The sequence below is a fragment of the Physcomitrium patens genome, chromosome 24 (genome assembly GCF_059467195.1).
Source record: "Physcomitrium patens ecotype Gransden chromosome 24, ASM5946719v1, whole genome shotgun sequence".
NCBI lineage: Eukaryota > Viridiplantae > Streptophyta > Bryopsida > Funariales > Funariaceae > Physcomitrium > Physcomitrium patens.
Genome location: NC_143433.1, coordinates 9,213,999 through 9,239,853, shown reverse-complemented (window position 1 = coordinate 9,239,853; position 25,855 = coordinate 9,213,999). Strand labels below are relative to the sequence as shown.

At 50.3% G+C, this 25,855-nt stretch overlaps 7 pseudogenes across 6 annotated transcripts; 4 read left to right on the top strand and 3 right to left on the bottom strand.

Moving 5' to 3' along the window:
- Window positions 1–122: 122 nt before the first annotated feature.
- On the top strand, window positions 123–2,685 carry LOC149986396 (phenylalanine ammonia-lyase pseudogene; annotated as a pseudogene). Its single transcript, XR_016500760.1, has one exon. The product of XR_016500760.1 is annotated as a phenylalanine ammonia-lyase pseudogene (transcript).
- Window positions 2,686–3,491: 806 nt separating this feature from the next.
- On the bottom strand, window positions 3,492–6,774 carry LOC149986395 (naringenin-chalcone synthase pseudogene; annotated as a pseudogene). The gene is made up of 2 exons (XR_016500780.1): window positions 6,198–6,774; window positions 3,492–5,982 (listed from the first exon to the last, which is right to left on the bottom strand). The product of XR_016500780.1 is annotated as a naringenin-chalcone synthase pseudogene (transcript).
- Window positions 6,553–9,114, top strand: LOC149986394 (phenylalanine ammonia-lyase pseudogene; annotated as a pseudogene). Its single transcript, XR_016500767.1, has one exon. The product of XR_016500767.1 is annotated as a phenylalanine ammonia-lyase pseudogene (transcript).
- An 806-nt stretch (window positions 9,115–9,920) lies between these two features.
- Window positions 9,921–13,199, bottom strand: LOC149986393 (naringenin-chalcone synthase pseudogene; annotated as a pseudogene). Its single transcript, XR_016500783.1, has 2 exons — window positions 12,623–13,199; window positions 9,921–12,411 (listed from the first exon to the last, which is right to left on the bottom strand). The product of XR_016500783.1 is annotated as a naringenin-chalcone synthase pseudogene (transcript).
- LOC149986392 (phenylalanine ammonia-lyase pseudogene) lies at window positions 12,978–15,539 on the top strand (annotated as a pseudogene). Its single transcript, XR_016500766.1, has one exon. The product of XR_016500766.1 is annotated as a phenylalanine ammonia-lyase pseudogene (transcript).
- An 806-nt stretch (window positions 15,540–16,345) lies between these two features.
- Window positions 16,346–18,796, bottom strand: LOC149986391 (naringenin-chalcone synthase pseudogene; annotated as a pseudogene). The gene has a single exon (XR_016500784.1). The product of XR_016500784.1 is annotated as a naringenin-chalcone synthase pseudogene (transcript).
- A 606-nt stretch (window positions 18,797–19,402) lies between these two features.
- Window positions 19,403–21,877, top strand: LOC149986390 (phenylalanine ammonia-lyase pseudogene; annotated as a pseudogene).
- Window positions 21,878–25,855: the final 3,978 nt, after the last annotated feature.

The following is a 25,855-nucleotide window of genomic DNA, read 5'->3' as shown; positions in this document are numbered from 1 at the left end:
TTGTTTCCTGAAGTAGGCGTTCAGGCACGACTTCGAACTCTCAGTACATCACAGTCTTGCGTAGCTCCGCGCACCCAGTAGATCTCGACAGATAGTGTAATTGCAGGTCTTCAATACCAACAATGGCACCACGAGCTGGGGAGCTTAATGTCGTCGGATCAGGTGAGCAAATTGATGCGGCATCTTCAGACATGATGATGCTCGATGATAACACATCTCCGTACTGCATTGGCCTACTCGGTAATGGAGCAGTTCATGGTGCGGATCCTCTCAACTGGGCCAAGACCGCCAAGGCCATGGAATGCAGCCACCTCGAAGAAATCAAGCGGATGGTCGACACTTACCAAAATGCCACCCAGGTCATGATCGAGGGAGCCACCCTCACCGTACCTCAGGTAGCAGCCGTTGCTCGCAGACCCGACGTGCATGTCGTGCTCGATGCTGCCAATGCCAAGAGTAGAGTGGACGAGAGCTCCAACTGGGTGCTCGACAGGATCATGGGCGGAGGTGACATCTACGGCGTTACCACCGGGTTCGGAGCGACCTCTCATCGTCGCACGCAGCAAGGAGTGGAGCTCCAGCGCGAACTCATCCGCTTCCTGAATGCGGGAGTCCTCAGCAAGGGTAACTCCCTGCCATCCGAGACTGCCCGAGCGGCGATGCTAGTGCGTACCAACACGCTGATGCAGGGCTATTCTGGCATCCGCTGGGAGATCCTCCAAGCTATGGAGAAGCTACTCAACGCGCACGTCACCCCCAAGTTGCCCTTGCGGGGTACCATCACGGCATCCGGCGACCTCGTCCCCTTGTCGTATATCGCCGGCCTGCTTACCGGTCGCCCCAATTCCAAAGCCGTCACCGAGGACGGACGAGAGGTTTCCGCGCTGGAGGCCTTGCGCATCGCAGGCGTGGAGAAGCCCTTCGAGCTGGCGCCCAAGGAAGGGCTCGCCCTTGTCAACGGCACCGCAGTCGGTTCCGCCCTCGCTTCCACCGTGTGCTACGATGCCAACATCATGGTGTTGCTCGCCGAGGTTCTGTCCGCGCTCTTTTGCGAGGTAATGCAGGGCAAGCCCGAATTTGCCGACCCCCTGACTCACAAGCTGAAGCACCACCCCGGACAGATGGAAGCTGCGGCTGTCATGGAGTGGGTGCTGGACGGGAGTTCCTTCATGAAGGCTGCCGCCAAGTTCAATGAGACCGACCCCTGCGCAAGCCCAAGCAGGACAGATACGCGCTGCGAACTTCCCCGCAGTGGCTGGGCCCTCAGGTGGAGGTCATCCGCAACGCCACCCACGCCATCGAGCGGGAGATCAACTCTGTGAACGACAATCCCATCATCGACGCTGCCAGGGGCATCGCCCTGCACGGCGGCAACTTCCAGGGCACGCCCATCGGCGTGTCTATGGACAACACGCGCCTGGCGCTGGCCGCCATCGCTAAGCTCATGTTCGCACAATTCTCCGAACTTGTGAACGACTACTACAACAACGGATTACCGTCCAATTTGAGCGGGGGACCCAACCCCAGCCTGGATTACGGCATGAAAGGGGCAGAGATCGCCATGGCCTCGTACTTATCTGAGATTAACTACCTAGCCAACCCGGTCACCACCCATGTCCAAAGCGCGGAGCAACACAACCAAGATGTGAACTCACTGGGATTGGTGTCAGCCCGCAAAACGGAGGAAGCCATGGAGATTCTCAAGCTCATGAGCGCCACCTTCTTGGTAGGCTTGTGCCAGGCTGTCGACCTGCGTCATGTCGAAGAGACCATGCAGTCGGCCGTGAAGCAAGTAGTGACACAGGTGGCCAAGAAGACGCTCTTCATGGGCAGCGACGGATCACTGCTGCCATCACGCTTCTGCGAAAAGGAACTACTGATGGTAGTGGATCGTCAGCCGGTGTTCAGCTACATCGACGATTCCACCAGTGATTCATACCCTCTAATGGAGAAACTGCGAGGGGTGCTGGTGAGCCGTGCCTTGAAGAGTGCCGACAAGGAGACCTCCAACGCAGTGTTTAGGCAGATTCCAGTGTTTGAGGCAGAGCTGAAGCTGCAGCTGAGCCGTGTGGTGCCCGCGGTGCGAGAAGCATATGACACAAAGGGACTATCCTCGGTTCCCAACAGGATTCAAGACTGTAGGACGTATCCATTATACAAGCTAGTGCGCGGAGACTTGAAGACGCAGCTCCTGTCCGGGCAGAGGACGGTGTCTCCTGGGCAAGAGATTGAGAAGGTGTTCAATGCCATTTCTGCAGGCCAATTGGTGGCTCCTTTGTTGGAATGCGTTCAAGGCTGGACCGGCACACCAGGGCCCTTCCCCGCTCGCGCCTCTTGCTAGTTGACACTGCTTCACCTCCCAATTTTGTTCCGTTCATCTTCGTGTGGGTCACATTGACGTTACAATTAACTAATATTGTACATTAGTAGGAAGTGCGTCACATTGACGTTACAATTAACATTGTACATTAGTAGGAGATTCTTGTGTAAATGCTTGGAGTTGAGGTTGTGTGGTGCCTTCACCCTTGACCACCTCTGTTAACTCACACAGCTTTTAAATTGCAATTGCAATGCGTAGTTGTGTATATATTTCCTAACTTTAGAAGTAGAAGAGGAAGAAAGGTTCTATTATGGTGAGTCTCTTGTTTGCAAGCAAAAATGAATAAGAGTTCACTTTCAGCAACAGCCAAGACATCTACTTGAGTGGTCATGGATTGTTCAAATTTGTTTAGCTGTCTTTGTACGTTTAGTGGAGTTTCAGGAGGATGGATGTTCAGCGATTGATGTGATGATCTTCCCTTTATTTTATTTTGTGACTTTGCTTCCGTTGTGTCCAAGCTTCCCTATTGGTGTGCCAAACTTTCATGAATTTGTTCAAGCATTGGTTAATTTGAATGTTATCATTAGCACAAGATACAGCTGTTTTCAAAATTTTCTGATCAGATGATTTTAACCTTATTTATTAACCCTATGCATGTTACACCAGGCCCAAAATTTTGGATATTATATTACACCATGCCCAAAATTTTGGATGTTTTATTCCACCATGCCCAAACTTTGGATGTTATATTACACCATGCCCAAAATTTGGATATTATATTCCACCATGCCCAAAATTTGGATTTTATATTCCACCATGCCCAAAATTTGGATATTACATCACACCATGCCTAATATTTGAATTTTATGTTACACCAAGCCCAAAATGTCTTGAATACCACACCATTTAACACATTCCAACTGCATTTGAATTTTGAGAATTTAGTGAAACACCCACTGTTTGTGTCCAGATATCACTGAAACTGGTGGAGGATTAACTTTCTCAATGACCGACAGACAACAAATCACAGTTTTCATTAATTGTTGGCTGGGCCATGCTACCATGAGTTCAATGCAACCAACCAATTCCTTGCAGACCCTTCTCTTCTCAGTTTCCAATGCTACAGCAACAGATTCAAAAGTGACGAGAAACAGCTCAAAGAAACAGTGGGTAGTGTCGAACAATCGCAGCTGACTTAGAGGCTGCAATTATAAAAGCTCAAACGAACACATGGTCCGGAGATTCACCGATGAATTACATTCCTGATGAATTTCAGATCCATCGGCACAATGCGCACTACACACTCCCACTTCATCTTCTTCCAGCCCTAATTTTCTAAATAAGACTGTACTTCGCACCTCTGATTGCATTGTGACTATACATTGCCAAACTCCTGTCTTCCAGAAATAAATTGAGTGAACAATAAGAACGCTAGAGTAGATGCACTGCCAATTTAGCACAGCGAGAGAAATATACCCACAGGCGCCAGATCGTTCAGGTTCCGGATACGAAACAGTGGAACCCTAGATTTCAGAGTGTGTAAAGAGCTCGCTGAAGCAAGAACGTAGGTTGATTCGATAACCTGATTTCTCTTTTAAAATTAAGCGCGAACTCTAGCTCAGGAAGCAATACCATTGAAATTGAATTGCACACTTCTATGCTATGCTATGCTATGCTATGCTATGCAATGCTATGCAATAATATGATATGATACAAATTGGTGAGAATGGGGAGTAAAAAGGAGAGGTGGGGTGGAATCTAAGCGGAGTTGGGAGCGGCGCGGAGCACAAGCACTTCCAGTGTCAGTCCTGGTCCGAAGCCAATGAAGAATCCGAACTCGCTGCCCTCGCCCAAAGTGGACGCACCCATCTTCACAGACCTGTGCCGAATCTGATCCAACACAAACAGCACAGAGGCGCTAGACATGTTGCCAAACTCGGACAATATGTCCCTGCTCCCTTGCATCTTGTCCTTCGTCAGCTTCAGCTTCGCCTCCACCTGATCGAGAATGGCTGGACCTCCGGGATGCACCGCCCAGAACATCTCGTTCCATGCCGGTGATCCCACTGGCTTCCTGGCCTCGTTCAAAAACTTCTCGATGTTCTTGGAGATGAGCCCGGGTACATCCTTCATGAGGTGGAAGATGAGCCCCGCTTCGGTGAGATGTCCATCGATGGCTCCGTCGCTCTCTGGCAAGATGGTCTCTCCAGCCCAGTGCACTTCGAACAATGGCTTCTCTACCTCAGGCTTGGGGTCGGATCCAACCACGTACACGCCGGCGCCATCGCCGAACAGAGCTGAGCCCACAAGCCCGTCCAAGTGGTTCTCGCTCGGGGCTCGGTATGTGACTGCGGTCACCTCGCTCGCTACTGCCAGCACTCTGGCGCCCTTGTTGTTTTCGGCTAGATCCTTGGCCACTCTGAGCACGGATGCACCGCCGAAACACCCGGTTTGGTACATCATGACACGCTTCACAGTGGGCTTCAGGCCGAGCAGCTTGGCCAGGGCGTGGTCGGCTCCGGGCATGTTGACGCCCGAGGTGGTGGCGAAGACGATGTGGGTAATGTCGGACTTGCGGCCGCCCCATTCCTTGATGGCCTTCTGGGCGGCCTCGGCGGCGAGCTTGGGGACCTGGACGACCACGATGTCGTGGCGGACGTTCAGGGAGGGCTCCATGTACGTGCAGATGCCTGGGTTGGCCTTGAGCACCTCCTCCGTGAGGAACATGTGGCGCTTCCTGATGCCCGACTTGTCACAGATGCGCTTGAATTTGGCCTTCAGGGCTTCCTTCTCGCCGCAATTGGTGATGTTGAAGAAGAAGTCGGGGTACTCACTCTGCAGAAACTCCGCGGGAGGCACCGCAGTGCCGATGCCTAGCACGCAGGCTGGCCCTTCAGCGCGGGGCTGGGCCCTGGGAAGCGCGGCCCTCGTAACATCCCCAGCAGAAGCCATTGGACAACCCCGGTCGATCTCCTCACTCTAGTTCTCAATCTGTGCTGCCAAACGTATTCCGACTTTGTCTGTCTGCTAATCCTGCAACAAGAGAGGTTGTTCTACGCACCGATTCAGTTATGCTACCAGTCGGGATCTGCGGAGACACCCCCACTCTCTTAGTTCGCCACGAGCTAGTTTATTTTCGTAAGTAACTTGAGTACAACGATCGGAGAGATTGCCAGAGAAATGATAGACGGTGTAGTTGGGTGGCGACTTCCGTTTTCAAGCTCGTATCGACCCTGCTATTTTCATGCACAGCGTGTGCCCTTTAAGAGCATCGCGATGTTGGCACTTTCATCAGGAACTTTCTGCGGAGTCATCGCTGTTGAAAGCGGTTGACCTTTTTTCTGCTTTCACCCCACCACTCTGCTACTCCATGTGTACACATCCCGTCTGGAGGCGAATTTTGAATTTCACAATTGCACGACAATTTTTGAATTTCGCAATCGAGTTTTGCACAGAACTCCTGGTCTTGACTTGGCCCTTTGAAATCTTATATTTTGGTCAGTTTCGACATCAGCGGAACGATCCATTCCAGCACACCAGCGTGACTGGGAGACTCTGAGAGTCAGGCTGAAGACCACGAAGAATCGCAGCGCCTTCGTCATTCCAAACAAGAACACGCGTCCGACTTTCCTCCAATAGAAACTGGGTCCACCCCAGAGAACCTGCGAATCACCGACAAGAACATGAGGGGAATTGTAGTTTGACCTAGTGTTGAAGTAAACGACAGGCGAACTAAATTTCAAACAACCGTGTATCATGAACCAATCTGGAGGACTCTCATCCTTCATGTGGCAGCAGGAGGCTCATAGGTCCAGGAAGGGCACCACTTTCAACATTTCAACGCCACCTCGGACTGCTTTCACCGCAATACACCCACCTTTATGGACTAGGGCCAGCCGCTAGGATACCTCTCGACGGCGAACACCGCGCTCTAGCCAGAGGCATTAGTTGCATAAAGAGCATTCCCCGAATCTCATTAATCTTCACTTCGCCCTGAGGCCCATTCAAGCAGCGAATGCCGGACAGGGCCTGCATCCCACCCTTCAGCAATTGATTCACCTCCCATCTCTTGAAAGATCAGCAAAGTTTGCTACTGCTGCTTGGTTGAGATTGTTTCCTGAAGTAGGCGTTCAGGCACGACTTCGAACTCTCAGTACATCACAGTCTTGCGTAGCTCCGCGCACCCAGTAGATCTCGACAGATAGTGTAATTGCAGGTCTTCAATACCAACAATGGCACCACGAGCTGGGGAGCTTAATGTCGTCGGATCAGGTGAGCAAATTGATGCGGCATCTTCAGACATGATGATGCTCGATGATAACACATCTCCGTACTGCATTGGCCTACTCGGTAATGGAGCAGTTCATGGTGCGGATCCTCTCAACTGGGCCAAGACCGCCAAGGCCATGGAATGCAGCCACCTCGAAGAAATCAAGCGGATGGTCGACACTTACCAAAATGCCACCCAGGTCATGATCGAGGAGCCACCCTCACCGTACCTCAGGTAGCAGCCGTTGCTCGCAGACCCGACGTGCATGTCGTGCTCGATGCTGCCAATGCCAAGAGTAGAGTGGACGAGAGCTCCAACTGGGTGCTCGACAGGATCATGGGCGGAGGTGACATCTACGGCGTTACCACCGGGTTCGGAGCGACCTCTCATCGTCGCACGCAGCAAGGAGTGGAGCTCCAGCGCGAACTCATCCGCTTCCTGAATGCGGGAGTCCTCAGCAAGGGTAACTCCCTGCCATCCGAGACTGCCCGAGCGGCGATGCTAGTGCGTACCAACACGCTGATGCAGGGCTATTCTGGCATCCGCTGGGAGATCCTCCAAGCTATGGAGAAGCTACTCAACGCGCACGTCACCCCCAAGTTGCCCTTGCGGGGTACCATCACGGCATCCGGCGACCTCGTCCCCTTGTCGTATATCGCCGGCCTGCTTACCGGTCGCCCCAATTCCAAAGCCGTCACCGAGGACGGACGAGAGGTTTCCGCGCTGGAGGCCTTGCGCATCGCAGGCGTGGAGAAGCCCTTCGAGCTGGCGCCCAAGGAAGGGCTCGCCCTTGTCAACGGCACCGCAGTCGGTTCCGCCCTCGCTTCCACCGTGTGCTACGATGCCAACATCATGGTGTTGCTCGCCGAGGTTCTGTCCGCGCTCTTTTGCGAGGTAATGCAGGGCAAGCCCGAATTTGCCGACCCCCTGACTCACAAGCTGAAGCACCACCCCGGACAGATGGAAGCTGCGGCTGTCATGGAGTGGGTGCTGGACGGGAGTTCCTTCATGAAGGCTGCCGCCAAGTTCAATGAGACCGACCCCTGCGCAAGCCCAAGCAGGACAGATACGCGCTGCGAACTTCCCCGCAGTGGCTGGGCCCTCAGGTGGAGGTCATCCGCAACGCCACCCACGCCATCGAGCGGGAGATCAACTCTGTGAACGACAATCCCATCATCGACGCTGCCAGGGGCATCGCCCTGCACGGCGGCAACTTCCAGGGCACGCCCATCGGCGTGTCTATGGACAACACGCGCCTGGCGCTGGCCGCCATCGCTAAGCTCATGTTCGCACAATTCTCCGAACTTGTGAACGACTACTACAACAACGGATTACCGTCCAATTTGAGCGGGGGACCCAACCCCAGCCTGGATTACGGCATGAAAGGGGCAGAGATCGCCATGGCCTCGTACTTATCTGAGATTAACTACCTAGCCAACCCGGTCACCACCCATGTCCAAAGCGCGGAGCAACACAACCAAGATGTGAACTCACTGGGATTGGTGTCAGCCCGCAAAACGGAGGAAGCCATGGAGATTCTCAAGCTCATGAGCGCCACCTTCTTGGTAGGCTTGTGCCAGGCTGTCGACCTGCGTCATGTCGAAGAGACCATGCAGTCGGCCGTGAAGCAAGTAGTGACACAGGTGGCCAAGAAGACGCTCTTCATGGGCAGCGACGGATCACTGCTGCCATCACGCTTCTGCGAAAAGGAACTACTGATGGTAGTGGATCGTCAGCCGGTGTTCAGCTACATCGACGATTCCACCAGTGATTCATACCCTCTAATGGAGAAACTGCGAGGGGTGCTGGTGAGCCGTGCCTTGAAGAGTGCCGACAAGGAGACCTCCAACGCAGTGTTTAGGCAGATTCCAGTGTTTGAGGCAGAGCTGAAGCTGCAGCTGAGCCGTGTGGTGCCCGCGGTGCGAGAAGCATATGACACAAAGGGACTATCCTCGGTTCCCAACAGGATTCAAGACTGTAGGACGTATCCATTATACAAGCTAGTGCGCGGAGACTTGAAGACGCAGCTCCTGTCCGGGCAGAGGACGGTGTCTCCTGGGCAAGAGATTGAGAAGGTGTTCAATGCCATTTCTGCAGGCCAATTGGTGGCTCCTTTGTTGGAATGCGTTCAAGGCTGGACCGGCACACCAGGGCCCTTCCCCGCTCGCGCCTCTTGCTAGTTGACACTGCTTCACCTCCCAATTTTGTTCCGTTCATCTTCGTGTGGGTCACATTGACGTTACAATTAACTAATATTGTACATTAGTAGGAAGTGCGTCACATTGACGTTACAATTAACATTGTACATTAGTAGGAGATTCTTGTGTAAATGCTTGGAGTTGAGGTTGTGTGGTGCCTTCACCCTTGACCACCTCTGTTAACTCACACAGCTTTTAAATTGCAATTGCAATGCGTAGTTGTGTATATATTTCCTAACTTTAGAAGTAGAAGAGGAAGAAAGGTTCTATTATGGTGAGTCTCTTGTTTGCAAGCAAAAATGAATAAGAGTTCACTTTCAGCAACAGCCAAGACATCTACTTGAGTGGTCATGGATTGTTCAAATTTGTTTAGCTGTCTTTGTACGTTTAGTGGAGTTTCAGGAGGATGGATGTTCAGCGATTGATGTGATGATCTTCCCTTTATTTTATTTTGTGACTTTGCTTCCGTTGTGTCCAAGCTTCCCTATTGGTGTGCCAAACTTTCATGAATTTGTTCAAGCATTGGTTAATTTGAATGTTATCATTAGCACAAGATACAGCTGTTTTCAAAATTTTCTGATCAGATGATTTTAACCTTATTTATTAACCCTATGCATGTTACACCAGGCCCAAAATTTTGGATATTATATTACACCATGCCCAAAATTTTGGATGTTTTATTCCACCATGCCCAAACTTTGGATGTTATATTACACCATGCCCAAAATTTGGATATTATATTCCACCATGCCCAAAATTTGGATTTTATATTCCACCATGCCCAAAATTTGGATATTACATCACACCATGCCTAATATTTGAATTTTATGTTACACCAAGCCCAAAATGTCTTGAATACCACACCATTTAACACATTCCAACTGCATTTGAATTTTGAGAATTTAGTGAAACACCCACTGTTTGTGTCCAGATATCACTGAAACTGGTGGAGGATTAACTTTCTCAATGACCGACAGACAACAAATCACAGTTTTCATTAATTGTTGGCTGGGCCATGCTACCATGAGTTCAATGCAACCAACCAATTCCTTGCAGACCCTTCTCTTCTCAGTTTCCAATGCTACAGCAACAGATTCAAAAGTGACGAGAAACAGCTCAAAGAAACAGTGGGTAGTGTCGAACAATCGCAGCTGACTTAGAGGCTGCAATTATAAAAGCTCAAACGAACACATGGTCCGGAGATTCACCGATGAATTACATTCCTGATGAATTTCAGATCCATCGGCACAATGCGCACTACACACTCCCACTTCATCTTCTTCCAGCCCTAATTTTCTAAATAAGACTGTACTTCGCACCTCTGATTGCATTGTGACTATACATTGCCAAACTCCTGTCTTCCAGAAATAAATTGAGTGAACAATAAGAACGCTAGAGTAGATGCACTGCCAATTTAGCACAGCGAGAGAAATATACCCACAGGCGCCAGATCGTTCAGGTTCCGGATACGAAACAGTGGAACCCTAGATTTCAGAGTGTGTAAAGAGCTCGCTGAAGCAAGAACGTAGGTTGATTCGATAACCTGATTTCTCTTTTAAAATTAAGCGCGAACTCTAGCTCAGGAAGCAATACCATTGAAATTGAATTGCACACTTCTATGCTATGCTATGCTATGCTATGCTATGCAATGCTATGCAATAATATGATATGATACAAATTGGTGAGAATGGGGAGTAAAAAGGAGAGGTGGGGTGGAATCTAAGCGGAGTTGGGAGCGGCGCGGAGCACAAGCACTTCCAGTGTCAGTCCTGGTCCGAAGCCAATGAAGAATCCGAACTCGCTGCCCTCGCCCAAAGTGGACGCACCCATCTTCACAGACCTGTGCCGAATCTGATCCAACACAAACAGCACAGAGGCGCTAGACATGTTGCCAAACTCGGACAATATGTCCCTGCTCCCTTGCATCTTGTCCTTCGTCAGCTTCAGCTTCGCCTCCACCTGATCGAGAATGGCTGGACCTCCGGGATGCACCGCCCAGAACATCTCGTTCCATGCCGGTGATCCCACTGGCTTCCTGGCCTCGTTCAAAAACTTCTCGATGTTCTTGGAGATGAGCCCGGGTACATCCTTCATGAGGTGGAAGATGAGCCCCGCTTCGGTGAGATGTCCATCGATGGCTCCGTCGCTCTCTGGCAAGATGGTCTCTCCAGCCCAGTGCACTTCGAACAATGGCTTCTCTACCTCAGGCTTGGGGTCGGATCCAACCACGTACACGCCGGCGCCATCGCCGAACAGAGCTGAGCCCACAAGCCCGTCCAAGTGGTTCTCGCTCGGGGCTCGGTATGTGACTGCGGTCACCTCGCTCGCTACTGCCAGCACTCTGGCGCCCTTGTTGTTTTCGGCTAGATCCTTGGCCACTCTGAGCACGGATGCACCGCCGAAACACCCGGTTTGGTACATCATGACACGCTTCACAGTGGGCTTCAGGCCGAGCAGCTTGGCCAGGGCGTGGTCGGCTCCGGGCATGTTGACGCCCGAGGTGGTGGCGAAGACGATGTGGGTAATGTCGGACTTGCGGCCGCCCCATTCCTTGATGGCCTTCTGGGCGGCCTCGGCGGCGAGCTTGGGGACCTGGACGACCACGATGTCGTGGCGGACGTTCAGGGAGGGCTCCATGTACGTGCAGATGCCTGGGTTGGCCTTGAGCACCTCCTCCGTGAGGAACATGTGGCGCTTCCTGATGCCCGACTTGTCACAGATGCGCTTGAATTTGGCCTTCAGGGCTTCCTTCTCGCCGCAATTGGTGATGTTGAAGAAGAAGTCGGGGTACTCACTCTGCAGAAACTCCGCGGGAGGCACCGCAGTGCCGATGCCTAGCACGCAGGCTGGCCCTTCAGCGCGGGGCTGGGCCCTGGGAAGCGCGGCCCTCGTAACATCCCCAGCAGAAGCCATTGGACAACCCCGGTCGATCTCCTCACTCTAGTTCTCAATCTGTGCTGCCAAACGTATTCCGACTTTGTCTGTCTGCTAATCCTGCAACAAGAGAGGTTGTTCTACGCACCGATTCAGTTATGCTACCAGTCGGGATCTGCGGAGACACCCCCACTCTCTTAGTTCGCCACGAGCTAGTTTATTTTCGTAAGTAACTTGAGTACAACGATCGGAGAGATTGCCAGAGAAATGATAGACGGTGTAGTTGGGTGGCGACTTCCGTTTTCAAGCTCGTATCGACCCTGCTATTTTCATGCACAGCGTGTGCCCTTTAAGAGCATCGCGATGTTGGCACTTTCATCAGGAACTTTCTGCGGAGTCATCGCTGTTGAAAGCGGTTGACCTTTTTTCTGCTTTCACCCCACCACTCTGCTACTCCATGTGTACACATCCCGTCTGGAGGCGAATTTTGAATTTCACAATTGCACGACAATTTTTGAATTTCGCAATCGAGTTTTGCACAGAACTCCTGGTCTTGACTTGGCCCTTTGAAATCTTATATTTTGGTCAGTTTCGACATCAGCGGAACGATCCATTCCAGCACACCAGCGTGACTGGGAGACTCTGAGAGTCAGGCTGAAGACCACGAAGAATCGCAGCGCCTTCGTCATTCCAAACAAGAACACGCGTCCGACTTTCCTCCAATAGAAACTGGGTCCACCCCAGAGAACCTGCGAATCACCGACAAGAACATGAGGGGAATTGTAGTTTGACCTAGTGTTGAAGTAACAGGCGAACTAAATTTCAAACAACCGTGTATCATGAACCAATCTGGAGGACTCTCATCCTTCATGTGGCAGCAGGAGGCTCATAGGTCCAGGAAGGGCACCACTTTCAACATTTCAACGCCACCTCGGACTGCTTTCACCGCAATACACCCACCTTTATGGACTAGGGCCAGCCGCTAGGATACCTCTCGACGGCGAACACCGCGCTCTAGCCAGAGGCATTAGTTGCATAAAGAGCATTCCCCGAATCTCATTAATCTTCACTTCGCCCTGAGGCCCATTCAAGCAGCGAATGCCGGACAGGGCCTGCATCCCACCCTTCAGCAATTGATTCACCTCCCATCTCTTGAAAGATCAGCAAAGTTTGCTACTGCTGCTTGGTTGAGATTGTTTCCTGAAGTAGGCGTTCAGGCACGACTTCGAACTCTCAGTACATCACAGTCTTGCGTAGCTCCGCGCACCCAGTAGATCTCGACAGATAGTGTAATTGCAGGTCTTCAATACCAACAATGGCACCACGAGCTGGGGAGCTTAATGTCGTCGGATCAGGTGAGCAAATTGATGCGGCATCTTCAGACATGATGATGCTCGATGATAACACATCTCCGTACTGCATTGGCCTACTCGGTAATGGAGCAGTTCATGGTGCGGATCCTCTCAACTGGGCCAAGACCGCCAAGGCCATGGAATGCAGCCACCTCGAAGAAATCAAGCGGATGGTCGACACTTACCAAAATGCCACCCAGGTCATGATCGAGGAGCCACCCTCACCGTACCTCAGGTAGCAGCCGTTGCTCGCAGACCCGACGTGCATGTCGTGCTCGATGCTGCCAATGCCAAGAGTAGAGTGGACGAGAGCTCCAACTGGGTGCTCGACAGGATCATGGGCGGAGGTGACATCTACGGCGTTACCACCGGGTTCGGAGCGACCTCTCATCGTCGCACGCAGCAAGGAGTGGAGCTCCAGCGCGAACTCATCCGCTTCCTGAATGCGGGAGTCCTCAGCAAGGGTAACTCCCTGCCATCCGAGACTGCCCGAGCGGCGATGCTAGTGCGTACCAACACGCTGATGCAGGGCTATTCTGGCATCCGCTGGGAGATCCTCCAAGCTATGGAGAAGCTACTCAACGCGCACGTCACCCCCAAGTTGCCCTTGCGGGGTACCATCACGGCATCCGGCGACCTCGTCCCCTTGTCGTATATCGCCGGCCTGCTTACCGGTCGCCCCAATTCCAAAGCCGTCACCGAGGACGGACGAGAGGTTTCCGCGCTGGAGGCCTTGCGCATCGCAGGCGTGGAGAAGCCCTTCGAGCTGGCGCCCAAGGAAGGGCTCGCCCTTGTCAACGGCACCGCAGTCGGTTCCGCCCTCGCTTCCACCGTGTGCTACGATGCCAACATCATGGTGTTGCTCGCCGAGGTTCTGTCCGCGCTCTTTTGCGAGGTAATGCAGGGCAAGCCCGAATTTGCCGACCCCCTGACTCACAAGCTGAAGCACCACCCCGGACAGATGGAAGCTGCGGCTGTCATGGAGTGGGTGCTGGACGGGAGTTCCTTCATGAAGGCTGCCGCCAAGTTCAATGAGACCGACCCCTGCGCAAGCCCAAGCAGGACAGATACGCGCTGCGAACTTCCCCGCAGTGGCTGGGCCCTCAGGTGGAGGTCATCCGCAACGCCACCCACGCCATCGAGCGGGAGATCAACTCTGTGAACGACAATCCCATCATCGACGCTGCCAGGGGCATCGCCCTGCACGGCGGCAACTTCCAGGGCACGCCCATCGGCGTGTCTATGGACAACACGCGCCTGGCGCTGGCCGCCATCGCTAAGCTCATGTTCGCACAATTCTCCGAACTTGTGAACGACTACTACAACAACGGATTACCGTCCAATTTGAGCGGGGGACCCAACCCCAGCCTGGATTACGGCATGAAAGGGGCAGAGATCGCCATGGCCTCGTACTTATCTGAGATTAACTACCTAGCCAACCCGGTCACCACCCATGTCCAAAGCGCGGAGCAACACAACCAAGATGTGAACTCACTGGGATTGGTGTCAGCCCGCAAAACGGAGGAAGCCATGGAGATTCTCAAGCTCATGAGCGCCACCTTCTTGGTAGGCTTGTGCCAGGCTGTCGACCTGCGTCATGTCGAAGAGACCATGCAGTCGGCCGTGAAGCAAGTAGTGACACAGGTGGCCAAGAAGACGCTCTTCATGGGCAGCGACGGATCACTGCTGCCATCACGCTTCTGCGAAAAGGAACTACTGATGGTAGTGGATCGTCAGCCGGTGTTCAGCTACATCGACGATTCCACCAGTGATTCATACCCTCTAATGGAGAAACTGCGAGGGGTGCTGGTGAGCCGTGCCTTGAAGAGTGCCGACAAGGAGACCTCCAACGCAGTGTTTAGGCAGATTCCAGTGTTTGAGGCAGAGCTGAAGCTGCAGCTGAGCCGTGTGGTGCCCGCGGTGCGAGAAGCATATGACACAAAGGGACTATCCTCGGTTCCCAACAGGATTCAAGACTGTAGGACGTATCCATTATACAAGCTAGTGCGCGGAGACTTGAAGACGCAGCTCCTGTCCGGGCAGAGGACGGTGTCTCCTGGGCAAGAGATTGAGAAGGTGTTCAATGCCATTTCTGCAGGCCAATTGGTGGCTCCTTTGTTGGAATGCGTTCAAGGCTGGACCGGCACACCAGGGCCCTTCCCCGCTCGCGCCTCTTGCTAGTTGACACTGCTTCACCTCCCAATTTTGTTCCGTTCATCTTCGTGTGGGTCACATTGACGTTACAATTAACTAATATTGTACATTAGTAGGAAGTGCGTCACATTGACGTTACAATTAACATTGTACATTAGTAGGAGATTCTTGTGTAAATGCTTGGAGTTGAGGTTGTGTGGTGCCTTCACCCTTGACCACCTCTGTTAACTCACACAGCTTTTAAATTGCAATTGCAATGCGTAGTTGTGTATATATTTCCTAACTTTAGAAGTAGAAGAGGAAGAAAGGTTCTATTATGGTGAGTCTCTTGTTTGCAAGCAAAAATGAATAAGAGTTCACTTTCAGCAACAGCCAAGACATCTACTTGAGTGGTCATGGATTGTTCAAATTTGTTTAGCTGTCTTTGTACGTTTAGTGGAGTTTCAGGAGGATGGATGTTCAGCGATTGATGTGATGATCTTCCCTTTATTTTATTTTGTGACTTTGCTTCCGTTGTGTCCAAGCTTCCCTATTGGTGTGCCAAACTTTCATGAATTTGTTCAAGCATTGGTTAATTTGAATGTTATCATTAGCACAAGATACAGCTGTTTTCAAAATTTTCTGATCAGATGATTTTAACCTTATTTATTAACCCTATGCATGTTACACCAGGCCCAAAATTTTGGATATTATATTACACCATGCCCAAAATTTTGGATGTTTTATTCCACCATGCCCAAACTTTGGATGTTATATTACACCATGCCCAAAATTTGGATATTATATTCCACCATGCCCAAAATTTGGATTTTATATTCCACCATGCCCAAAATTTGGATATTACATCACACCATGCCTAATATTTGAATTTTATGTTACACCAAGCCCAAAATGTCTTGAATACCACACCATTTAACACATTCCAACTGCATTTGAATTTTGAGAATTTAGTGAAACACCCACTGTTTGTGTCCAGATATCACTGAAACTGGTGGAGGATTAACTTTCTCAATGACCGACAGACAACAAATCACAGTTTTCATTAATTGTTGGCTGGGCCATGCTACCATGAGTTCAATGCAACCAACCAATTCCTTGCAGACCCTTCTCTTCTCAGTTTCCAATGCTACAGCAACAGATTCAAAAGTGACGAGAAACAGCTCAAAGAAACAGTGGGTAGTGTCGAACAATCGCAGCTGACTTAGAGGCTGCAATTATAAAAGCTCAAACGAACACATGGTCCGGAGATTCACCGATGAATTACATTCCTGATGAATTTCAGATCCATCGGCACAATGCGCACTACACACTCCCACTTCATCTTCTTCCAGCCTAATTTTCTAAATAAGACTGTACTTCGCACCTCTGATTGCATTGTGACTATACATTGCCAAACTCCTGTCTTCCAGAAATAAATTGAGTGAACAATAAGAACGCTAGAGTAGATGCACTGCCAATTTAGCACAGCGAGAGAAATATACCCACAGGCGCCAGATCGTTCAGGTTCCGGATACGAAACAGTGGAACCCTAGATTTCAGAGTGTGTAAAGAGCTCGCTGAAGCAAGAACGTAGGTTGATTCGATAACCTGATTTCTCTTTTAAAATTAAGCGCGAACTCTAGCTCAGGAAGCAATACCATTGAAATTGAATTGCACACTTCTATGCTATGCTATGCTATGCTATGCTATGCAATGCTATGCAATAATATGATATGATACAAATTGGTGAGAATGGGGAGTAAAAAGGAGAGGTGGGGTGGAATCTAAGCGGAGTTGGGAGCGGCGCGGAGCACAAGCACTTCCAGTGTCAGTCCTGGTCCGAAGCCAATGAAGAATCCGAACTCGCTGCCCTCGCCCAAAGTGGACGCACCCATCTTCACAGACCTGTGCCGAATCTGATCCAACACAAACAGCACAGAGGCGCTAGACATGTTGCCAAACTCGGACAATATGTCCCTGCTCCCTTGCATCTTGTCCTTCGTCAGCTTCAGCTTCGCCTCCACCTGATCGAGAATGGCTGGACCTCCGGGATGCACCGCCCAGAACATCTCGTTCCATGCCGGTGATCCCACTGGCTTCCTGGCCTCGTTCAAAAACTTCTCGATGTTCTTGGAGATGAGCCCGGGTACATCCTTCATGAGGTGGAAGATGAGCCCTGCTTCGGTGAGATGTCCATCGATGGCTCCGTCACTCTCTGGCAAGATGGTCTCTCCAGCCCAGTGCACTTCGAACAATGGCTTCTCTACCTCAGGCTTGGGGTCGGATCCAACCACGTACACGCCGGCGCCATCGCCGAACAGAGCTGAGCCCACAAGCCCGTCCAAGTGGTTCTCGCTCGGGGCTCGGTATGTGACTGCGGTCACCTCGCTCGCTACTGCCAGCACTCTGGCGCCCTTGTTGTTTTCGGCTAGATCCTTGGCCACTCTGAGCACGGATGCACCGCCGAAACACCCGGTTTGGTACATCATGACACGCTTCACAGTGGGCTTCAGGCCGAGCAGCTTGGCCAGGGCGTGGTCGGCTCCGGGCATGTTGACGCCCGAGGTGGTGGCGAAGACGATGTGGGTAATGTCGGACTTGCGGCCGCCCCATTCCTTGATGGCCCTCTGGGCGGCCTCGGCGGCGAGCTTGGGGACCTGGACGACCACGATGTCGTGGCGGACGTTCAGGGAGGGCTCCATGTACGTGCAGATGCCTGGGTTGGCCTTGAGCACCTCCTCCGTGAGGAACATGTGGCGCTTCCTGATGCCCGACTTGTCACAGATGCGCTTGAATTTGGCCTTCAGGGCTTCCTTCTCGCCGCAATTGGTGATGTTGAAGAAGAAGTCGGGGTACTCACTCTGCAGGAACTCCGCGGGAGGCACCGCAGTGCCGATGCCTAGCACGCAGGCCGGCCCTTCAGCGCGGGGCTGGGCCCTGGGAAGCGCGGCCCTCGTAACATCCCCAGCAGAAGCCATTGGACAACCCCGGTCGATTTCCTCGCTCTAGTTCTCAATCTGTGCTGCCAAACGTATTCCGACTTTGTCTGTTTGCTAATCCTGCAACAAGAGAGGTTGTTCTACGCACCGGATCAGTTATGCTACCAGTTGGGATCTGCGGAGACACCCCACTCTCTGAGTTCGCCACGAGCTAGTTTATTTTCGTAAGTAACTTGAGTACAACGATCGGAGAGATTGCCAGAGAAATGATAGACGGTGTAGTTGGGTGGCGACTTCCGTTTTGAAGCTCGTATCGACCCTGCTATTTCATGCACAGCGTGTGCCCTTTACGAGCATCGCGATGTTGGCACTTTCATCAGGAACTTTCTGTGGAGTCATTGCTGTTGAAAGCGGTTGACCTTTTTTCTGCTTTCACCCCACCACTCTGCTACTCCATGTGTACACATGCCATCTAGAGGCGAGTTTTGAATTTCACAATTGCACGACAATTTTTGAAGTTCGCAATCGAAATTTGCACAGAACTCATGGTCTTGACTTGGCCCTTTGAAATCTTATATTTTGGTCAGTTTTGACATCAGCGAAACGATCCACTCCAGCAGACCAGCGTGACTGGGAGACTCTGAGAGTCAGGCTGAAGACCACGAAGAATCGCAGCGCCTTCGTCTTTCCAAACAAGAACACGCGTCCGACTTTCCTCCAATAGAAACTGGGTCCACCCCAGAGAACCTGCGAATCACCGACAAGAACATGAGGGGAATTGTAGTTTGACCTAGTGTTGAAGTAAACGACAGGCGAACTAAATTTCAACAACCGTGTATCATGAACCAATCTGGAGGACTCTCAACCTTCATGTGGCACCAGGAGGCTCATAGGTCCAGGAAGGGCACCACTTTCAACATTTCATCGCCACCTCGGACTGTTTTCACCGCAATATACCCACCTTTTTGGACTAGGGCCAGCCGCTAGAATACCTTTCGACGGGGAACACCGCGCTCTAGCCAGAGGCATTAGTTGCATAAAGAGCATTCCCCGAATCTCATTAATCTTCACTTCGCCCTGAGGCCCACTCAAGCAGCGAATGCCGGACAGGGCCTGCATCCCACCCTTCAGCAATTGATTCACCTCCCATCTCTTGAAAGATCAGCAAAGCTTGCTACTGCTGCTTGGTTGAGATTGTTTCCTGAAGTAGGCGTTCAGGCACGACTCCGAACTCTCAGTACATCGCAGTCTTGCGTAGCTCCGCGCACCCAGTAGATCTCGACAGATAGCGTAATTGCAGGTCTTCAATACCAACAATGGCACCACGAGCTGGGGAGCTTAATGTCGTCGGATCAGGTGAGCAAATTGATGCGGCATCTTCAGACATGATGCTTGATGACAGCACATCTCCGTACTGCATTGGCCTACTCGGTAATGGAGCAGTTCATGGTGCGGATCCTCTCAACTGGGCCAAGACCGCCAAGGCCATGGAATGCAGCCACCTCGAAGAAATCAAGCGGATGGTCGACACTTACCAAAATGCCACCCAGGTCATGATCGAGGGAGCCACCCTCACTGTACCTCAGGTAGCAGCCATTGCTCGCAGACCTGACGTGCATGTCGTGCTCGATGCTGCCAATGCCAAGAGTAGAGTGGACGAGAGCTCCAACTGGGTGCTCGACAGGATCATGGGCGGAGGTGACATCTACGGCGTTACCACCGGGTTCGGAGCGACCTCTCATCGTCGCACGCAGCAAGGAGTGGAGCTCCAGCGCGAACTCATCCGCTTCCTGAATGCGGGAGTCCTCAGCAAGGGTAACTCCCTGCCATCCGAGACTGCCCGAGCGGCGATGCTAGTGCGTACCAACACGCTGATGCAGGGCTATTCTGGCATCCGCTGGGAGATCCTCCAAGCTATGGAGAAGCTACTCAACGCGCACGTCACCCCCAAGTTGCCCTTGCGGGGTACCATCACGGCATCCGGCGACCTCGTCCCCTTGTCGTATATCGCCGGCCTGCTTACCGGTCGCCCCAATTCCAAAGCCGTCACCGAGGACGGACGAGAGGTTTCCGCGCTGGAGGCCTTGCGCATCGCAGGCGTGGAGAAGCCCTTCGAGCTGGCGCCCAAGGAAGGGCTCGCCCTTGTCAACGGCACCGCAGTCGGTTCCGCCCTCGCTTCCACCGTGTGCTACGATGCCAACATCATGGTGTTGCTCGCCGAGGTTCTGTCCGCGCTCTTTTGCGAGGTAATGCAGGGCAAGCCCGAATTTGCCGACCCCCTGACTCACAAGCTGAAGCACCACCCCGGACAGATGGAAGCTGCGGCTGTCATGGAGTGGGTGCTGGACGGGAGTTCCTTCATGAAGGCTGCCGCCAAGTTCAATGAGACCGACCCCTGCGCAAGCCCAAGCAGGACAGATACGCGCTGCGAACTTCCCCGCAGTGGCTGGGCCCTCAGGTGGAGGTCATCCGCAACGCCACCCACGCCATCGAGCGGGAGATCAACTCTGTGAACGACAATCCCATCATCGACGCTGCCAGGGGCATCGCCCTGCACGGCGGCAACTTCCAGGGCACGCCCATCGGCGTGTCTATGGACAACACGCGCCTGGCGCTGGCCGCCATCGCTAAGCTCATGTTCGCACAATTCTCCGAACTTGTGAACGACTACTACAACAACGGATTACCGTCCAATTTGAGCGGGGGACCCAACCCCAGCCTGGATTACGGCATGAAAGGGGCAGAGATCGCCATGGCCTCGTACTTATCTGAGATTAACTACCTAGCCAACCCGGTCACCACCCATGTCCAAAGCGCGGAGCAACACAACCAAGATGTGAACTCACTGGGATTGGTGTCAGCCCGCAAAACGGAGGAAGCCATGGAGATTCTCAAGCTCATGAGCGCCACCTTCTTGGTAGGCTTGTGCCAGGCTGTCGACCTGCGTCATGTCGAAGAGACCATGCAGTCGGCCGTGAAGCAAGTAGTGACACAGGTGGCCAAGAAGACGCTCTTCATGGGCAGCGACGGATCACTGCTGCCATCACGCTTCTGCGAAAAGGAACTACTGATGGTAGTGGATCGTCAGCCGGTGTTCAGCTACATCGACGATTCCACCAGTGATTCATACCCTCTAATGGAGAAACTGCGAGGGGTGCTGGTGAGCCGTGCCTTGAAGAGTGCCGACAAGGAGACCTCCAACGCAGTGTTTAGGCAGATTCCAGTGTTCGAGGCAGAGCTGAAGCTGCAGCTGAGCCGTGTGGTGCCCGCGGTGCGAGAAGCATATGACACAAAGGGACTATCCTCGGTTCCCAACAGGATTCAAGACTGTAGGACGTATCCATTATACAAGCTAGTGCGCGGAGACTTGAAGACGCAGCTCCTGTCCGGGCAGAGGACGGTGTCTCCTGGGCAAGAGATTGAGAAGGTGTTCAATGCCATTTCTGCAGGCCAATTGGTGGCTCCTTTGTTGGAATGCGTTCAAGGCTGGACAGGCACACCAGGGCCCTTCCGCTCGCGCCTCTTGCTAGTTGACACTGCTTCACCTCCCAATTTTGTCATCATTCTTCGATTCATCTTCTCGCGTCACATTGACGTTACAATTCATATTGTACATGAGTAGGAACTGCGTCACATTGAAGTTACACTTAATATTGTACATTAGTAGGGACTTGTAGGAGATTCTTGTGTAAATGCTTGAAGTTGAGGTTGTGTGGCGCCTTCACCCTTGACCTCTATTAAGGGCTTAAAGCATAAAGCGCTGCAATCCATGAAGAGTTTTTCAATTGCAATGCGTAGTAGTTGTGTATATATTTCCTAACTTTAGAAGTAGAAGAGGAAGAAAGGTTCCATTGTTTGCAAGCAAAAAAAAATGAATAAGAGTTCACTTCAGCAACAACCAAGACATTTACTTGAGTGGTCATGGATTGTTCTAATTTGTTTAGATGTCTTTGAATGTTTAGTGGAGTTTCAAGAGGATGGATGTTTAGCGATTGATGTGATGATCTTCCCTTTATTTTGTGACTTTGCTTTTGTTCTGTCCAAGCTTCCCTATTGGTGCGCCAAATGATCATGAATTTGTTCAAGTATTGGTTAATTTGAATGTTATCATTAGCACAAGATATAGTTGTTTTCAAAACTTTAAGATTAGACAAGATCATGAATTTGCTAGAAGATGATTTTAACCATATATATTATTAACCCAATGTGCTTTACACCATGCCCAAAATTTGGATATTATATTATTCCATGCCCAAGACTTGGATATTATATTGCACCATGTCCAAAATTTGGATATTCCATCACACCATGCCTAATATTTGAATTTTATGTTACACCAAGCCCAAAATGTCTTGAATACCACACCATTTAACATATTCCAACTACATTTGAATTTTGAGAATTTGGTCAAACCGGTGGAGGATTAACTTTCTCAATGACCGACAGACAACAAATCACAGTTTTCATGAATTGTTGGCTGGGCCATGCTACCATGATACCATGAGTTCAATGCAACCAACCAAATAAGAGCCAATTCCTTGCAGACTCTTCTCAGTTTCCAATGCTACAGCAAGAGATTCAAAAGTGACGAGAAACAGCTCAAAGAAACAGTGGGTAGTGTCGAACAATCGCAGCTGAATTAGAGGCTGCAAATATAAAAGCTCAAACGAACACATGGTCCGGAGATTCACCGATGAATTACATTCCTGAATTTCAGATCCATCGGCACAATGCGCACTAGACACTCCCACTTCATCTTCTTCCAACCTAAATTTTCTAAATAAGACTGTACTTCGCACCTCTGATTGCATTGTGACCATACATTGCCAAACTCCTGTCTTCCAGAAATAAATTGAGTGAACAATAAGAACGCTAGAGTAGATGCACTGCCAATTTAGCACAGCGAGAGAAATATACCCACAGGCGCCAGCTCGTTCAGGTTCTGGATACGAAACAGTGGAACCCTAGATTTTAGCGTGTGTAAAGAGCTCGCTGAAGCAAGAACGTTAGGTTGATTCGATAACCTGATTTCGCTTTTAAAATTAAGCGCGAACTCTAGCTCAGGAAGGAATACTATTGAAATTGAATTGCACACTTCTATGCTACGCTATGCAATGCAATAATATGATATGATACAAATTGGTGAGGATGGGGAGTAAAAAGGAGAGGTGGGGTGGAATCTAAGCGGAGTTGGGAGCGGCGCGGAGCACAAGCACTTCCAGTGTCAGTCCTGGTCCGAAGCCAATGAAGAATCCGAACTCGCTGCCCTCGCCCAAAGTGGACGCACCCACCTTGATAATGTGTATCGATATCATAGTCTATCAGATGATATCGTATCGGATCGAGGAACCCAGTTTGTGTCAAAGTTTTGGAAATCTCTTTTTGAGATATTGAAGGTGGATATCAAGCTTTCTTCGGCATTTCATCCTCAAACGGACGGCCAAACAGAACGGGTGAATCAAGTTTTAGAGCAATATTTACGTTGCACCATCAACTATCAACAAGATGATTGGGCCGCATATCTACCGCTAGCCGAGTTCGCATATAACAACACCCTTCATGCGTCAACTCAACAAACGCCATTCTTTTCCAATTATGGATACCATCCAAAGCTTGACTTATGGAGTTCGTCAACGATTAACAATCCGGCAGCTGAAGGATTGGTGAAGGAGCTTTCGCAACTTCAAACTACATTGAAGCTTCAATTGTAAACTGCCCAAGAATCTTACTGGCGTCCGTGGACAAATTTCGAATCGGCACCTAAATTCACGATTGGAGACAAAGTTTGGTCGCTTCGACGAAATATTAAGACCAAGCGGCCATGTGAGAAATTGGACTATCGGAGATTGGGACCATTTGTTATCCGTAGCGGATCAATCTCTCCAGCGTATCGTGCAGTTACCGAACTATGAAGGTACATCCTGTCTTTCATGTTTCTTTGTTGGAGCCTTATCGAAAATCGTCTTTTCCCATGGAAGAGATAATGTCCACCACCTAAAGCATAGAAATAGAGAACCACAAAGAATACGAGGTGGAAAAGGTCCTGGATTCACGACAAAGACGGGGTAAATTAGAATACTTTGTGCATTGGAGCGGTTACGATATTAATGAACGAATATGGGAGCCGACCAAAAATCTCGCGAATGCGCCGCAAAAGGCTACAGGAGTTTCATCGACGATATCCCGAGAAACCCAAGCCGGTTCGACGATAGCTTCTTCAAGCTTGCTCATCCGTAAAAACGAAAAAGAAGAGAGAGCACCACCAAAATCCATAGTTGATGTAGTCATTCTCTCCAAGATAGCGTAGAACTTTGTTAGTAGCCCAAGTTTGTTCTTATTGTTTTAGCCTTTGAATATGGATAGCTAAGATACTACACTTGTCATGTCATCTCAAGCAACTAGCTCACGAAGACGACCGCGAGATGAAGAATCGCCTGCACCACGACGACGTCGAAGGATTCTGAGCAACAAATCGCTGGTGATTGTATTTGAGGTCGAGCCTGCCTACAATGGTCAGCTAGAAGGAGTGTTTGTAGGACAATTTCACAATGAAGACACGGAGGTTCAAACTGGGTCAGAAGTTGAAGGCGTGGGCCACTACCGGGGCTTCAAGGACCATTGAATCACTTGCCCTCGTGAACAACAATTGAGCCATAGCGAGAGGTTATGCGACGATCTTCATTTTCTTGCGTTGGTATTGATCGACGATAACATTGCTTCTCTGAGACCTCGAAGCTAAAGGAGAGGTGATGTTAGGGACATAGTCCTTAGACCTTTTAGAGACAAGTTTCTAGAACCTTCTAGAAAGAAGTCTCTAGAAACTTCCGCCAGATTCTTTGAATATTTTCTTAGAATATTCTTTAAAGATTTCCTAAAGATTCTATGAAGATTCCCTAAAGATTCCCTTAGAAGGCTCTAGAAGATTCTTAGAATATTCTAGTAGATTCTAGGAAGTTACTTGAGAAGCTTCATAGCTCTATTTTCATGGGTAGTTGCTCGAGAAGCTTCATAGTTCTTGGGAAGCTTCTTGATGCGCTTCCTTAGAACCATAGGCCAAGTCAGTATATATAAGTCGAGGTGAAGAGTTCTTCGCTTTCGACAACACATCTCTTGAAGCTCTAGCTCAATCCTCTTGGCGTTGAATTTCACACTCATCCGATAATCTAGTTCTTGTCATTTCTTCTTGAACTTCTTGTTTAGATTTCTTGTTTGTATTTTTGGTCCGTGACATAAAGAACATTCTACATCAACATATTGAAGAATCGTTGGCGCATGTCTGAGGATGCACTCGGGAGGATAGATGTCATGATATAACACGATTAATAGATGAAAGAGTGTGGAGATTATTATAATTTAAGAGATCTTAGTTCAAAGTATTAGAACAAATTATCTTAGAAATATAGTTAATAGCCAAAGGGATAGAAAAATTAAAAGGTATCAATGCTGCCTTTTAGAAAGGTGATTTCTACTTACTTTGTAGTACCATAAGTAAGGCAAATCAAAGTAGATTGAGAAAATAAATCATATAGGAATCTTTAGAAGAAAGTTAAGAGTAAATTCTAGAAAAAAATTACTTAGAAAAACTAGATATTGATACCCGGAGAGACCCGGTTATGAACCAGGGTGGAAATCAGACCTTGAGGCACAAAACCGAGTCTTGACGACGACTCCGGGACTCTTTGGCAGATCAGAGAGTGGGGTTGGAGAGAAGGTTGGATAGAATTTCTATGGGCGTTGATTTTGGGTGATTTGGAGTTGATATGAATTTG